Source organism: Podarcis tiliguerta (genome assembly GCF_965153285.1).
Source record: "Podarcis tiliguerta genome assembly, chromosome: 10".
Lineage (NCBI taxonomy): Eukaryota > Metazoa > Chordata > Lepidosauria > Squamata > Lacertidae > Podarcis > Podarcis tiliguerta.
In genome coordinates, this window is record NC_139543.1 from 12,922,144 (window position 1) to 12,936,739 (window position 14,596).

At 41.9% G+C, this 14,596-nt stretch overlaps 1 long non-coding RNA gene across 1 annotated transcript; it reads left to right on the forward strand.

Moving 5' to 3' along the window:
* Positions 1 to 4,511: 4,511 nt before the first annotated feature.
* LOC310658288 lies at positions 4,512 to 14,032 on the forward strand. Its single transcript, XR_014502185.1, has 3 exons — positions 4,512 to 4,753; positions 13,514 to 13,597; positions 13,698 to 14,032. It is a non-coding gene; the product is annotated as an uncharacterized lncRNA (long non-coding RNA).
* The last annotated feature ends 564 nt before the right edge of the window (positions 14,033 to 14,596 follow it).

Here is a 14,596-nt window from a genome sequence, read left to right on the forward strand (position 1 = left end):
CTTGCTATGTTCTTTTCCTCTCACTGCTGTTTATCATTTGGATTTCATTCCGTCTGACAGCCGAGTGTCCTCATCTACCATTTCATTTAATGATTACTGCATATATTCATTTTGGTTTTCTCTACTTTAGACAAGTAAACCTTTTGCATGCAAGAAGCAACAAGAGCTTACCACATGTGGCTGCTGTAATAATTAAAGGGGTCTTGTCCATTTCTTAAACCTTTTGCAGCACACACAAAGGAATCAGTTCATGTAGTGGTTAGAGAGTTTGACTACAGCTGTGGAGACCTAGGATCCAACCCTATGCAGCTCACTGGATGATCTTGTGCCAGTCACTATCTCTTGGGGCTTGTCCACACCTCTACCTCACCATATCCCCCTGGAATGACCAGTGGTTTACCACATAATCGAACCAAATGGCTTCCTCTTTGTTCTGATTGAGTGGTCAATAGCATGTTTTACAGGGGAAAGCTGCAGGACAAATCAGAAACTGTGCCTAAAAACATGAGACAAGTGGGAAACAGCTTGCACCCATGATTTCTAGGCATGGGATGAGTGGAACTTACCACACAGAGGACAGTGTAAGGAGGACAGAACAATATACTTTGCTCTGAGTTCTTTGGATAAAAAAGTATGGCAAAGTAAACTGATATGCTGCCCTCTAGATGTTCCTGGACTTCAATTCCCACCAGCGTCATCCAGTAGGGTCAATGGTCAGGAAAGATGGGAGCTGTAGGTTATCAACACTGGGAAAGCACCATGTTGGCTGCTACTGAGGTATGGAATAAAAATAGGCTAGCTAAATAAAAGTAGACACTCCCTTGATTCTAACTGGTTTGGAGTTGGACCAACAGTTAGGTGCAGCTGAATATAATGGATATATTCACTGCTACAAAGTACGGACACCCATATCTGGTATCGGGGAAAACTTCACTGCCTTCTATTATCCCTGAAGGGCAAACCCAGGCACTGTGAGGCAGGTGGCTACCATCCAGCAGCACCAGCCAGATGTTTCCAATGGCTGCTGCCTGGCAACTTCACCCCTTACTTCAGCCTACCAACTTCTACTGGCTTATATCCAAGAGTATCCACCAGTTCATTCATTTTCCTTGTGCCAGAAGGACCAACCCTGCCACCCACTGAATGCATAATTCCCAAGCCCGCTGCATCTGGAGGATGACATATGTCACCTTCTGAATGCATCCAGAATACTTTACCAAACAACACTATATTGGCCACCATGGATGTGGAATCTCTATATACCAACATCCCACACAATGACGGTTTACAAGCCATAAGAAACACCATTTCAGACAAAACCAGAGCAGATTTTGCGACCAGACTCTGCCACTTTGTCCTCACCCACAATCACTTTAAATTTGGTGATGACTTGTTCTTCCAAATTAGTGGCACAGCAATGGGTACCCGTATGGCTCCACAGTATGCCAACATCTTCATGGCAGACTTAGAACGTTTCCTAAATTCCTACCCACTCAAACCTCTTTTGTAACTACATGACATTGATGATATTTTTTATTATTTGGACATATGGTCAACAGACCCTGGACACTTTCCACCAGGCATTCAATGATTCCCCCCCACCACCACCATTAACCTAACAATGACTCAATCCATGCAGAAATACATTTTTTTACTATAAAAATACAAGATGAGCGTATAGAAACCACCTTATCCCAAAAACCAGCTGATCAACAATCATATCTACATGCCTCCATCCTAAACACACCAAACAATCATTTGTATATAGCCAGGCCTTACGTTACAGCCACATCTGCTCCAACTCTACAGACAGGGACTCTCACCTAAGAGACCTACAGCAAACCTTTTTGGAACTAAAATACCTGCCCGATGAAGTTAAAAAAAGAGGATCAACAAAGCCAGGCAGATAGCCAGAGAGAACTTGCTGAAAGACAGACCCAAAAGAAAAGCAATAGAACACCACTAGTAATCACATAGAGCTCTCAAGTTAAAACAGTTCAACGCATCATCAGAGATTTGCAACATCTCTTGGATAATGACAGCTCTCTTTCCCAAGCTCTGAGAAAACCTTTCATTGCCTACAGAAAGCCACCCAATCTTAAACAGCTGCTCACACACAAAAATACAACAACCAGACCTAACATGGACACTGGCATAAGAGCCTGCAATAAATCTAGATGCCAACCTTGCTGCCGCATACACCCAGAAAACATCATTATTGGCCCCAATAACATCAGACATACCATCTCAGGCCTATTTAATTATTCATCTTCCAACCTTATATAGAGTATGCTATCAAATGCCAACAGTGCCCTTCAGCTCTCTATATTGGACAAACAGGACAAACTTTACACCAAAGGATAAAGGTAAAGGTAAAGGGACCCCTGACCATTAGGTCCAGTCGCAGACGACTCTGGGGTTGTGGCATTCATCTCGCTTTACTGGCCAAGGGAGCCGGCGTACAGCTTCCGGGTCATGTGGCCAGCATGACTAAGCCGCTTCTAAGCTGCATGACTACGCCAGCACACGGAAACACTGCTTACCTTCCTGCCAGAGTGGTACTTGTTTATCTACTTGCACTTTGTGCTTTCGAACTGCTAGGTTGGCAGGAACAGGGACCAAGCAATGGGAGCTCACTCTGTTGCGGGGATTCGAACCACCGACCTTCTGATCAACAAGCCCTAGGCTCTGGGTTTAACCCCCAGCGCCACCTGCATCCCTAAATGCCAGAGGATAAATGGGCATAAATCTGACATCAGGAATTCTAAAACAGAGAAACCGATAGGAGAACGCTTCAATCTCCCAGGACATTCTATGCAAGATCTTAAAGTAGCTGTCTTATTGCAAAAGATTTTTAGAAATACACTTGAAAGAGAAGTTGCTGAATTACAATTCATTACCAAACTAAAAACTATGGAGAGACCTGGTCTGAATAGAGATATTGGATTCATGTTCCATTATACATACTGAAGCTAATTTTGGTCATCTATCCCTTTAAAAATCCCTTGCCCTTCCCTGTGGAACCAACTGCCATAACAGTCATCAACAGTTATAAGGTTGAAGTGACATCTGTTTCAGAGTATCTGACGAAATGTGTATTACACACGAAAGTTCATACCTTGAAAGCTTATATTTAGTTAATCTTAAAGGTAGCCATGGAATTATTAAAAAAGATTTTTTTCATCTTTCATCTTATTTATTATGAATGCATCCAGACACACACAATTTGCCTTGACCACATTCAAAATCTCCCATTCACACACAGACACCGACCAAATTACTTACTAGCTGCTCTTGATTCATTCATATACAAGACCCAACTTCACAAATATCCACACAGCTTCTCTCAGTAGGCTTTCAAACATGAATTTCAATCAGCTTACATTTACAAACATCAGCTTTATGGCATCCACTAGCATCCAAATGCAAACTCTACAACTTCTACTCACCAACATCAGCCGGCTTCCTTCAGGTCTACCGCCCCAAATCCATCAACTTCTAATCATGGATGTCAGCCACCTTCAGTCCCCGATCCCAGTCAGCAAGTGGACTTGTCTTCTCCTTGCTCCACAGCACCCCACTGTTGGATGATCATCTCCTTCTACCTGTCAGTTCACCTCCATGTGAGAAGAGACCTCCCTATGCTGAATGCCACAGCGGTTGCCCACTGTGATCTCCTTGGTGCACCTTTACATATCCACTCAGTTGCCAAGTGCTTTTGTGATGTCACAAACAACCCACAGCCAATGGCAGCAGCTGGGGAGGCATCATCATGACCACCATCTCCTCAGGCCTCACAATAGTGGGTGCAGCTCAGCAGTGATTTGTGTGTGTGTGTTTTTATTTAAAAGATGCCTAGCACACCCCTAACTTGTATTGATCATAGCTGTCAATGTTTCCCTTTTTTAAAGGGAAATTCCCTTATTCCGAATAGGTTTCCTTGCAAGAAAAGGGAAAAGTTGACAGCTATGGTATTGATACAAGGGAACAGCACTCCACAACCCAAGGGGTTGTGCCATTTTTTGGTCCAATGGCTGTGCTCCTTTGTGTCAACATTCCAGAGCCACACGCCAGTGATGGTGGCCAGAAGCAAAAAGAGAGAGGAGGGACAAATGTGACTCTTACCTTTGTACAGTGAACTCCATTCCAGAGGTTTCTACATCACCACCCTCTCTCATCATCCAGTTAAGCAAGACCACTCACCTTTTCCGGTGGGCGGTATTGCAGCCAGGCAGCTGGGACCCAATAATGATCTATCGCAGGGGCAGAGATTGACACCCTCTTCATGTGTCGCCCTGGCTGCATCACCAGCACTGGCCAATCAGCACTGGTAACGGGCATAGGAGATTTAACCACGGCGTGGCCAGGCTGCAAGAAGCATAATCACGGTGCAAGAAGCATAATCACGGTGCCCTAACCAAGCAAAAGCACCTGAGGAGGATGTGGAACATGGCTGGTGAGGCAATTAGCCCGCAAAGAGTTCTGGGGGGCGCTTTGGCTAGAGATTCCACATCCCAATGCTTTTGCCTGGTTGTACACAGAGTAGACCTATGGAATTGTGGGAATGGTGCTTCCAAAATACTATGCAAAGGATTGGTGCTGTAGCATAGAATCCTGTGATGTCATATGCCTGAGGCAGTTTGCTTCAGTTCAGTTATCAACTGTTGTGTGAGTTTCAACTGTTAGAGCAGCAAATATGTTGCGTTATTCTGCCATTTGCCTCAGCCAGTCTATAAATATGAGTCGGTTTCAGGTACAAATTCACGTAAATATGTTTCAGTAACGTATTACATGCCTGTCTTGTTCAAGAGGGAGTACACCAAGTAATAGTCATGTTATTTTAAAACTTTAAAACAAAGTGTGTTGCATTGTTGTTGTTGTTGTTTTCTCTCAGAAGGAGAAAGATAACCATTTAAAAGGGTCAAACGACCCAGGGCAACTACCGCACAACCCTGTGAAGTATAATAACCGCAGGAAACAAGAGGCTGAGATTAAGGAGGAGGTAGCAGACAGGCAATGTCACCACTCCCCTCCTGCCCAGACTGGCTGTGAGAAGGCAAACAGAGCCTGGCGCTAAGGGTAGACTTAGATTGGTGGGGCAGTGCCCCCTTAGCTAATAACCCTCTTAGCTAATAGACCAGCCTGCACTGTTATAACTTAACCCATAACTAAGACTAAGCATGTGCATGTGGAACAACCAAGTATTGATTCTCTATTTATCCCTTTCTCTATTGTTTGCCCTGCACTGAATTTTAGATTGTAAGCTCCCTGGGACAAAGATGTCTCTTCCTGTGCTCTATAAAGAGCCAAGCATCCTGATAGTAATAAATAAACAGCAACAGCCGCTCATGCTCTGTGTTATTGGAAGGCTGGTCTGATTCTGTTTGCTGAGAACTAGCTAGAAAGGGAAGATGCTTCCTTGTGAGACATTACTGAAAAAGTTGATATGATTAATTATTGGAGGAAAACCCAATAGCATCTGATATGACAGAATGCTGGCTAATTAGCAAAATGGGGAAAGCCTACATATAAAGTTAGGTCTAGTAAATATGACTTCTTAAAAAAAAGACTTCTTAAAGAAGAAGGAGGGAAGGCAGATGGCGCAAGCTAATAGAATATTTAACACTGGGCAAGATCCCATGAGTGCCTTTGCTGTGCCATATATACAGCACCACTGAAGGACTTCATGGAACTCTCTAGGAAAGGGTAATTTTAAGATGGTGACAGCCTAAAACTGGAGGGTGGGGAGAGAGTGAGCGAACTATGCCTCTGTGGTAGAAAGGCTGCCAAAACACATCATTTTCAGAGCAAAATTGTGAAGTTCTATGGGAATTGTCATGACAACATCTGGCTGGCTTCTTAGCAATATCAATGTGTGGCAGCAAATAGCAAGCCTGAGCTCTCAAAAAGCAATTGTGACAAGATCTACAATGATTTGCCCATTGGTACACTATAGACACGTTATGAGCAGTCAGCATGCTGCACATTCAGAAAAGAATTTGCTCCAGAATATATTTTTTTCAAGTTTCTTAGAAGAGATCTTTAAAAAAAACCACTAAAACTCTTTAAAGCTTTTTTTAAAAAAGGAAAACTAAACCCATCCTGTCCAGTATGCTTAAGATAAGCAGAGTTTACCCATCCAAATGAAAAAAGGAAACAAATTCCTAATTGTCAAATTGCAGTTATTGGTAGTGAAAAGACAGTCTGAGATGGAAGGGGCCATAATGTATCTTGCAACTCAGACCCCTGGGCTGCCTGATATTTGAAGAACTTGTAGATTCCAGTGAGATGACAAGCGGAAAACAAACCTCAGTTTATTCCCCGTGAGAATCTTCTGTTTGACTAGAATAAAGCTTTCGGGTTACAGTTCTTATTTAACGTATTTATATTCCACCTTGCAACATTTTCAAAACATCATTATAAAATATAAAGTAATAAATGCAAATCAGTTAAAAACAATAGTGTAGATACAATAAAGCATCATTAGGGACAGCATTAAAATACTAATTACCGTGATCGTCTAGTTGTCAACATTGTTTGCACCTTGTTTTCAATGGCCTGTCTGAATAGGAAAACCTTGCCTCATCAAGGGTTCCATCATCTTCTTCCCCTTCATTTTTGGAGGGGAAAAAGTGTGTCCTATGGGGCGAAAAATACGGTAATTATCACCCCATCAAGGAGTTCAGAAACCACTTAGTATACCTCAGTATAAATTTCCCACTTTAAAGCATTCAATAATACACATATAGGTACTCACCAATTCAGTGTCAATTAAATAATTAACAGGGGCTCTGGGAATGCTCACCCCACTTTCCAAGCCACAATAGTAAATTACTTACCTTAAGGGCCCAGAAGGGGGGAAGAGGCAGAGGTCAGTCCTCCTTGATCTGTGTGCCGTCAAACAATGTGCAAGCCATTGCAGAAAGCTTTTGCAAGGAGGCTTCATCATTGAGAGCACTCAACTAAGCACTCACAAAAACTCAACCCATTTTTGGGTCTGAATAGTGGATATTTCTGCATAATGTGGGCAACAGATGAAGAACAGAGTCTCTTATGGCAGGTGTGGAGGACCTTTGGGCCTCCAGATCCTGAAGAACTCCAACCAGGGGTGATGCCCTGTAACATCTGAAAGTCCCCAGGTTCTTCTTCCTTGCCCTATGGCATAAAATAACAGAACCCTTCCCCAATCTTCTGGCTTCAGTTTAAATAAACATAACCTTTCTCATATATGTCTAAACTGCTTGGACTTTGTCTAGAAGGCTGGAAAAGTCAGCAGAATAATCCAGTCATAATGATACCTGTGAGTGACAAAAACAAGAGGAAACTCTCCTGTCTCCTCATCTAGCCGAGCTATCTGCATGAATTCCCAAAATTTGCATTTAGACAAAAGGACTCTTATTTAACAACTACTCAGGGAGGCAGAAGTGGTACAGAGTTTTCAGACTAGCTATAGTAAGGCTTCAAGGACATTATAGGCATTTAGCTCTTTCGCTGGTTGGAAGAGAACAGCTTGAGGGAAAGGTAATGTGATTTTGAGAGGAAACTTGGCTAGAAGCAGAAAGGTTAAGCACCCTCTACATTCTGCAGCTTTGTGCATTTGGTTTTCATTAAGTGGGGGAAATACATTGGGTCGGAGTTGCATTTTGATGTAAAAAATGACCGGACTTGGGCATCTAATTGTTGTGCAGAAGTTGGAATTTCTGGTGTTTTGTTTGGAATTCTGTAACATTTACTTTGGGCAAATCCAAAATCCTGTAATAGCACCTTCCCATAACCCCATTACTAACTTTTTTAATTACTTAAAAAACACAGGGAGCTTCCAAACCAAGCAAACAGATACATACTAACAAACAGATCTCTCACTCACACTCCAACTCCCTCTACAGATTGCTCAGTACAGTGATAACTCGGGTTACAGACGCTTCAGGTTACAGACTCTGCTAAACCAGAAATAGTACCTCTGGTTAAGAACTTTGCTTCAGGATGAGAACAGAAATCATGCAGCGGCAGCACAGCAGGCCCCATTAGCTAAAAGGGGTACCTCAGGTTAAGAACAGTTTCAGGTTAAGAACAGACCTCCAGAACGAATTAAGTCCTTAACCCGAGGTACCAAATGTATCTGAGTCAAAAACGTATCTCTTTGGTGCTCATAAGAGACTCCAGATGAATTTAGGCCAATTTGTGTCTGTTTGAAAGCCACATACTAGCCTTAATTATCCTCTTTCAGAATTAACTCTTCACTTGCTAAGGTTTATGGCCAATCGTTTGCTATCACTTCATGTCATCTAAATTTAATGCCATGTTTTCCAATCTTTTAAGAGATGCATTGCCTGAAAGCCTATAAGACGTTTATTCCACATTATATCTAGAACTGAAAACGAGATGGAATTCAAATATCCATTACATCCTGAAACAATTTCATTACCAATGAAGTAAACTCACATCTACCAATAAGGTTATCTTTCGGCTACAAAATGGGAATTTTGATTGATAATAGCTGCTGCATTATGGCAAGAATGGATTCGTTTTTACTTGAACTAAGACAGTGCTCTATTTTTTAAGGATATCTTTAGCACATTTGAAGAGGATGATGAGATTGAAATTGCATGTGGTGATATGGGCAGGGGGGTTATATGAAATTATTTTATATCAGTTGTTTCTTAAGTCTTGAAAAGGTAAAAAATGTGATTTTATCAATGCATTCATAATACTATCATAGTACTTATACTTTGGACTGCATTATGTTCTTATCTCAGATACAAATAATTTTTATATTGTTGTATGTTGCTAGTGAATACCAGTGATTGTGTTTCATACAGTTCTTATTCAGAAATGACTTTGGACACCAATTATTTATGATTTGCACCTCTTGTCTCATTTAGTTATACTAAGGCCACACTCCTAACCATAACTTCTCAGATATAATTCTTACTGAATTCGATTAGGTTTACTAGTGGAATTAAGACTGCAACCAACAACAAACAAAGGAAGCCTTTTTTCTCGAAGAAGCAGATTATAGGCCACAGATGGGTGGAGGTTTTCAAATACAGTGGTACCTCAGTTTAATAACAGTCCTGTATATGAATGATTTAGTTTACGAACTCCGCAAATCCGGAGGTAGTTTCCTGTTTTCAAACTTTACCTCAGTCTAAGAACAGAATCCGAACGGTGAAAGGGCACCGGCGGCAGGAGGCCTCATTCGGGAAAGCGCGCCTCGGTTTAAGAATGGTTTCGGTTTAAGAACGGACTTCCGGAACGGATTAAGTTTGTAAAACAAAGTACCACTGTAAATGCCATTGGAAACCCAATGAAGAAACTGGTCTCTCTCACACTTTTCATTCCTCTGTCTTATGCCTACTGTGTGAGAGCTTTCAGTTTGATTGCACAACTGTGGACAAAGCACAGATATCAGTTGAGTTATAGTATTGTGAAGGCTGGTCTTCAGGTGCAACTGAACATTAGCATGGCCTGTGCTGAGCTTCTGACTTCTTAAAACAACAACCAGGATCTCCCAAAAATGGCAAGAAGCCAGCTCAAATACAAATTTAAAAGGAAGGAAGTCAAGGTCATGCCAACCCACCTTTAAGATAAAATATCACATTTAATGCTAAGTATTTCATTACGAAGGTGTCATGCCAGCCAGAATACAACAAGTTTAGGAGCATAGTCCTAATGGCAGTTGGGTGGTGTCTTGTATGTCTCCTTCTGGCAACTCCTACAAACAAGCTGGTGCCAAATGCATTGTTTTGGTTTATTTTGGACCATATTAGTGAGACTGGGTGAAGGGGTGTGTCTTGTCATCTGGGTAGGACCTCCATACAAACAGCCCAGGTTTGCGCCCCAGAGAGGTCAGTCCTGGGAACTCATCAAAAATAAATGTGGGAGGCAGCAGTTACAAGCTATAAGCTCAACCTGGAGTGTAAGCACTATGGGTTGCCTTCGTTGGTGGGAGAGAATATCAGGCCTCAGCTACAAATACTTACATATAGACAGAAATGCTCCCTGGTCAGTGGTACAGTGATACCTCAATTCTCGAACAAAATCGATTCCGGAAGCCCATTCGGCTTCCGAAATGTTAGAAAACTGAGGCGCAGCTTCCCAGTGGTTGCAAGAGCTTCTTGCACTCAGGGGAAGCCGTGTCGCACATTTGGGTTCCAAAAAATGTTTGGAAATGAAAGCATTTACTTCCAGGTTTTCGGCATACAAGAACTGAAACGTACAACAATGGAGGTGTTCGAGAACTGAGGTTCCACCGTAACACGATCATTCTGAGACTGAGTTTGTGTTCTGTTGCTGTAACCAATGGGTGGAGGCATTCACCATTCTAATCAACACTCGCTAGTAATCATTTTGATACTATTGTCTCTAGAGGTTCTGCGCTGGTCCCATCAAGGATTATTTTGGCAGCGTGAAAGCACTCTTTGTACTAGAAGTTCAAGGGTATTGCAAAACATAATGCCTAATTAAAATCCAGCCTTTCATCTTCCATCTTGGAGCCAGTTTGTCCATTTCCTCAGCTTCTTCTTTCATACCCCTTTGTGTTCCTATCATCATCATTATTATAATCAGGTTTCATTACCAACATATGCTATAACAAACTAATTCATGGCATAAACAGTAAAAAGAAAAGAAAAACCATGTTGCACATTAACCTTAATGACACTGGGTCTATAGGATTATCAGCTGATAGTATTAGATAGATGCAGCGCCAAGTTCACATCGGTGCAAAGACAACAGGATAACATTATTTTAATGGAATTTTAATTGATGCTTAATTGTGTAATGAAATTGTGCACGGCAACCGATGGAAGCATTATCCTCCCTTTAAAGTTGATTCAAGTGCATGTGCTAAATTGAATTTCCAATGTCCCACTGCTGTCGTTGATCAGAAAAGTCACAAAGGCTGCCTGAGCGCAGGTAAAATTGTACGGCATGAACATTTTTCTTCTGGGCTGGTGCTTTAGGATAGCAATGATGAAGAGTTGAATGCATTCCAAGCCAGCTGGATTTCACTGTGCAAATATAAAATCTAAGCAACTCCTTTTGATATATACTTAACAACAAGCTCCCACCCCAGGCAGCTTAGAAAGATGGCTGTGAAAAATTACAATACTAGTGAACTGGCATTTTGAAAATAATTTACAGGCCACAGACAGAGAAAGAAAATACCAGGAGGAGGCACCTATGGTAAAATGACTGCTGTTTTATAAAAAGGATAAGAAATTGGTGTTAGGATCTTAGGGAAGGTGATATATTTGTAACAAATCAACGATGCCGTTGTAAGGCTGGTTCCACAGCATGCGACACCATCAGTTTCAGCTTCAATGAACATTTCTAGGCAAGACAATATCTCCACAATCGGAGGCATCACCCAGGACCAGTAAAGTCACCCAACAGGTATAAGTAGTACCAGCATATAAACCACCAATCCTAAAGCACAGCGATGATATGCAAGAAATTAAGGATGGGCATTGTAGATGTTTATAAAAGTAAGCATTCTGGACACCAGGTGAATATATTCCTCTTCAACCAGGCCTTGGGCTGATTAATATTCTACAGACTTTTAAATGTGTCTATGGGGAGAGCGGGTTATTGTTTTGCTGTTTTGTTTTACTTAGTGCTTCCCCCCCCCAAAAAAAAATAAATAAATTAGGGGTACTCTCATTTTCCTACTCATATTGAAATACTGCCCCTCAATGAGGCCAAACTTAGATTCACAAATTGTTTAGAGGTATGTGTCCCCCCCAGAAAAAAGCACAGGTTTTACTTATTTACTTGATTTTATCCTATATTTTATTCTGTGAACTGCCCTGACATCTTATGATTAAGGGCAGTATGTAGATATAATGAATATAATGAATGAATGAATGATCTAATTATAGACCCAGGTTTCCCAAACTTGGGTCTCCAGCTGTTTTTGGACTATGAATCCCATCATCTCTAGCTAGCAGGATCAGTGGTCAGGGGTGGTGGGAGTTGTAGTCCAAAAACATCTGGAAATCCAAGTTTGGGAAACCCTGATACGGGCTAACATTTATTGGTAATATATTCAGGAAAAATCAGAAATACTTTTTCACAAAACCCATCAGTAATGTATGGAATCTTCTACCCTGGAATGTGGTAATAGCTACTGGCTTGCTTGGCCTTGAAAGAGCAATCTGACAAATTTGTAGATGCTACTTCCATCCTTTAAGCATAACTGTTAAGTGGAGCCCACTTCTTCAGAAGTTCTATGCTACCGAATACAGGTTTCTGCAGAGCAAAAGCACACACTGTATTTGTGAGTTTCTTGGGGACAACTGGTTGGTCACTGTGGAGACTACTAGGATGAAGGTCCAAGGTGCCACCCAGAACCATCGTTATCGACACAATAGTCTTCAACCTGTTCAGAACTGGGTCACATGGTTTAATCCAAACATATATTTTGGGACCCATTTATTATTTTGTTTGACTGTATATTTGTATCATGATAGCACTGTTGTTGCAGGCCAACTTAGGTTGGGCTGCAGCGAAGTACTGATTCCAGATCTAACAACTGAAAACCAAAGATCTGTACAAGGGTGGTAGACCTGAAGTAGCACACAAGCTACTTAATTATAGCTTGTGTTATATTTGTATACCAGACTCTCCAAGTGTCCCTATTTTCCATGGACAGTCCTAGATTTACAGAAGCCATATGGGTTTCTGATTTGATCTTGGAATGTCCTGCTTTTCCTTAGGACATCCCCATTTTCATTGGAGAAATGTTGGAGGGTATGGAGTTATGCAACCCCCAAGTCATGGAGATAAGTAACTATACAAACTTTTAGAAGACATATGAAGGCAGACGTGTATGTTATGTTTTTATATATTTTGGAAGCCACCCAGAGTGGTTGGGACAACCCAGTCAGATGGGTGGGATATAAATAATAAAATAATTATGATTATTGAATAGGATGTCCCTATTTTCATTGGAAAAAAATGTTGGAGGGCATGGTAAACCTGGGTTTGCTGCTGTGTCATGTGTGAAGGAACCCAATATAGTTTTAGATCACACTAGAAATAATCATTTTGTAAAGACTGAGGCATGTCCCACTGACTTCAGTGGGACTTACTCCTATGGATGTGTGCATGGGAGACTTCTAATATGCTTCTGTTTGTAAAGCAATACATTTTGCTTTATGACACATAACTGGGTTTGTGGCATTCAGCTGCTGCAATCACATCTCAGAGGGAGTGCCTAACTGCTCTGCTTTTTGGTACAGGTGTCAAACAGTGATTACAAACGCAGACAAAAAGCTCTACCTGGATTAAGCCTGTGTGCATTCATAACACATTGTTTTGATCCCCAGTGTCAACAAAACGTAGTTATAATGAAAAGTGCTGCTGGTGGCAGCATTACTCCAGATTAAGGTCTGCAAGCCGAGTGGAAACTTTTAATGAGTCATAATTTGCATGTTTATCATAATGTGCACCAGTGGCATTTGCACTTTCAAACTGCCTATGTTTACATCTGATTATTATTTTTTGCTAGATAGCTTAGTTACTGCTGATGCAGGCTAGAATCTTGAAGTTGCTCTTGAGAGCCATAATGGGACATCCGAGATTGGGATCAGAGGTGAGGGAGGCGTCTGTCAAGCCATGATGCTTCGCTTAAATCAGGACACTTGGAGGGTATGGAAAGTTAACCTATCATTTTTTTTCTCAACTCCCCACAGCTCTGATGCCTTAGTCTGGCTTCTGGAAGTATGTCTGTGGCATGGGAGGAAGAGGAGGCTCAAGCCGGTGTTGCATCTCCCAAAGTGCAACCTTCCGCTAGACTGCTGATCCATGCAGCATCTTCTTGTTGGGATTCTATTCCACCTTTTGCTGCAAACATGGGATTGTTGCGTGTCACATGTCTGTTTACATTCCAGCACAGATTGCTGTCATAAGCGGAACTTCCGCTCTGTATAGCTTTTGTTTTTAGCTATCTCTCTGAGAAGACGGCAAGGAGAGACGACATGTTTCTTTGTCCTGATTTATGTTTAATAAATGTGTAGCTTAGTATGTATCTACAGCCTCAAGCCTCTTCTGTTGCGTAGTATACACTGCCGAGTAAAGTGTGCTCAAGTCTGCAAGCTTGAGTTGCTGATGTACATCGGAGCAAGAGGTTGATGAATCTCCGCAGCAGCAAGGCTGAGAGGGAGATGTTTCAGCTGGGGCTGAGCCAGCTGGTCTTTTCACCCCCTGATGCCGACACTCACATCACTGCTCAGCTCACTGCAACCTCACCATAGCTATCCATGTGGCATCTCCCAATGCTGCTCAGGATTTGCTTGTTCCATGGTGTCTCCTAATGTTCTCCTGAGACCATGGAGGAGAGGGAGGACAACAGACAAAGGTAGGAGGGAGATGGAGGGAGCGGGGCAAGCAGGTGAGGAAAGGGTCAGCACCAGAGAGGAGGTGAGCGATGGCATCATCAGGAGGGCGGGAGGTGCCTCAAATTGTCCTCCCTAAATGTTGGGGGGGGGGGTATGACTTTCATCTTTGGCTTCAAATTTGCTCCAAGTCAAACAGTAAGTAAAAACTAAATCAAGCAACTAGTGAACACACACAAACACACACACACACACAC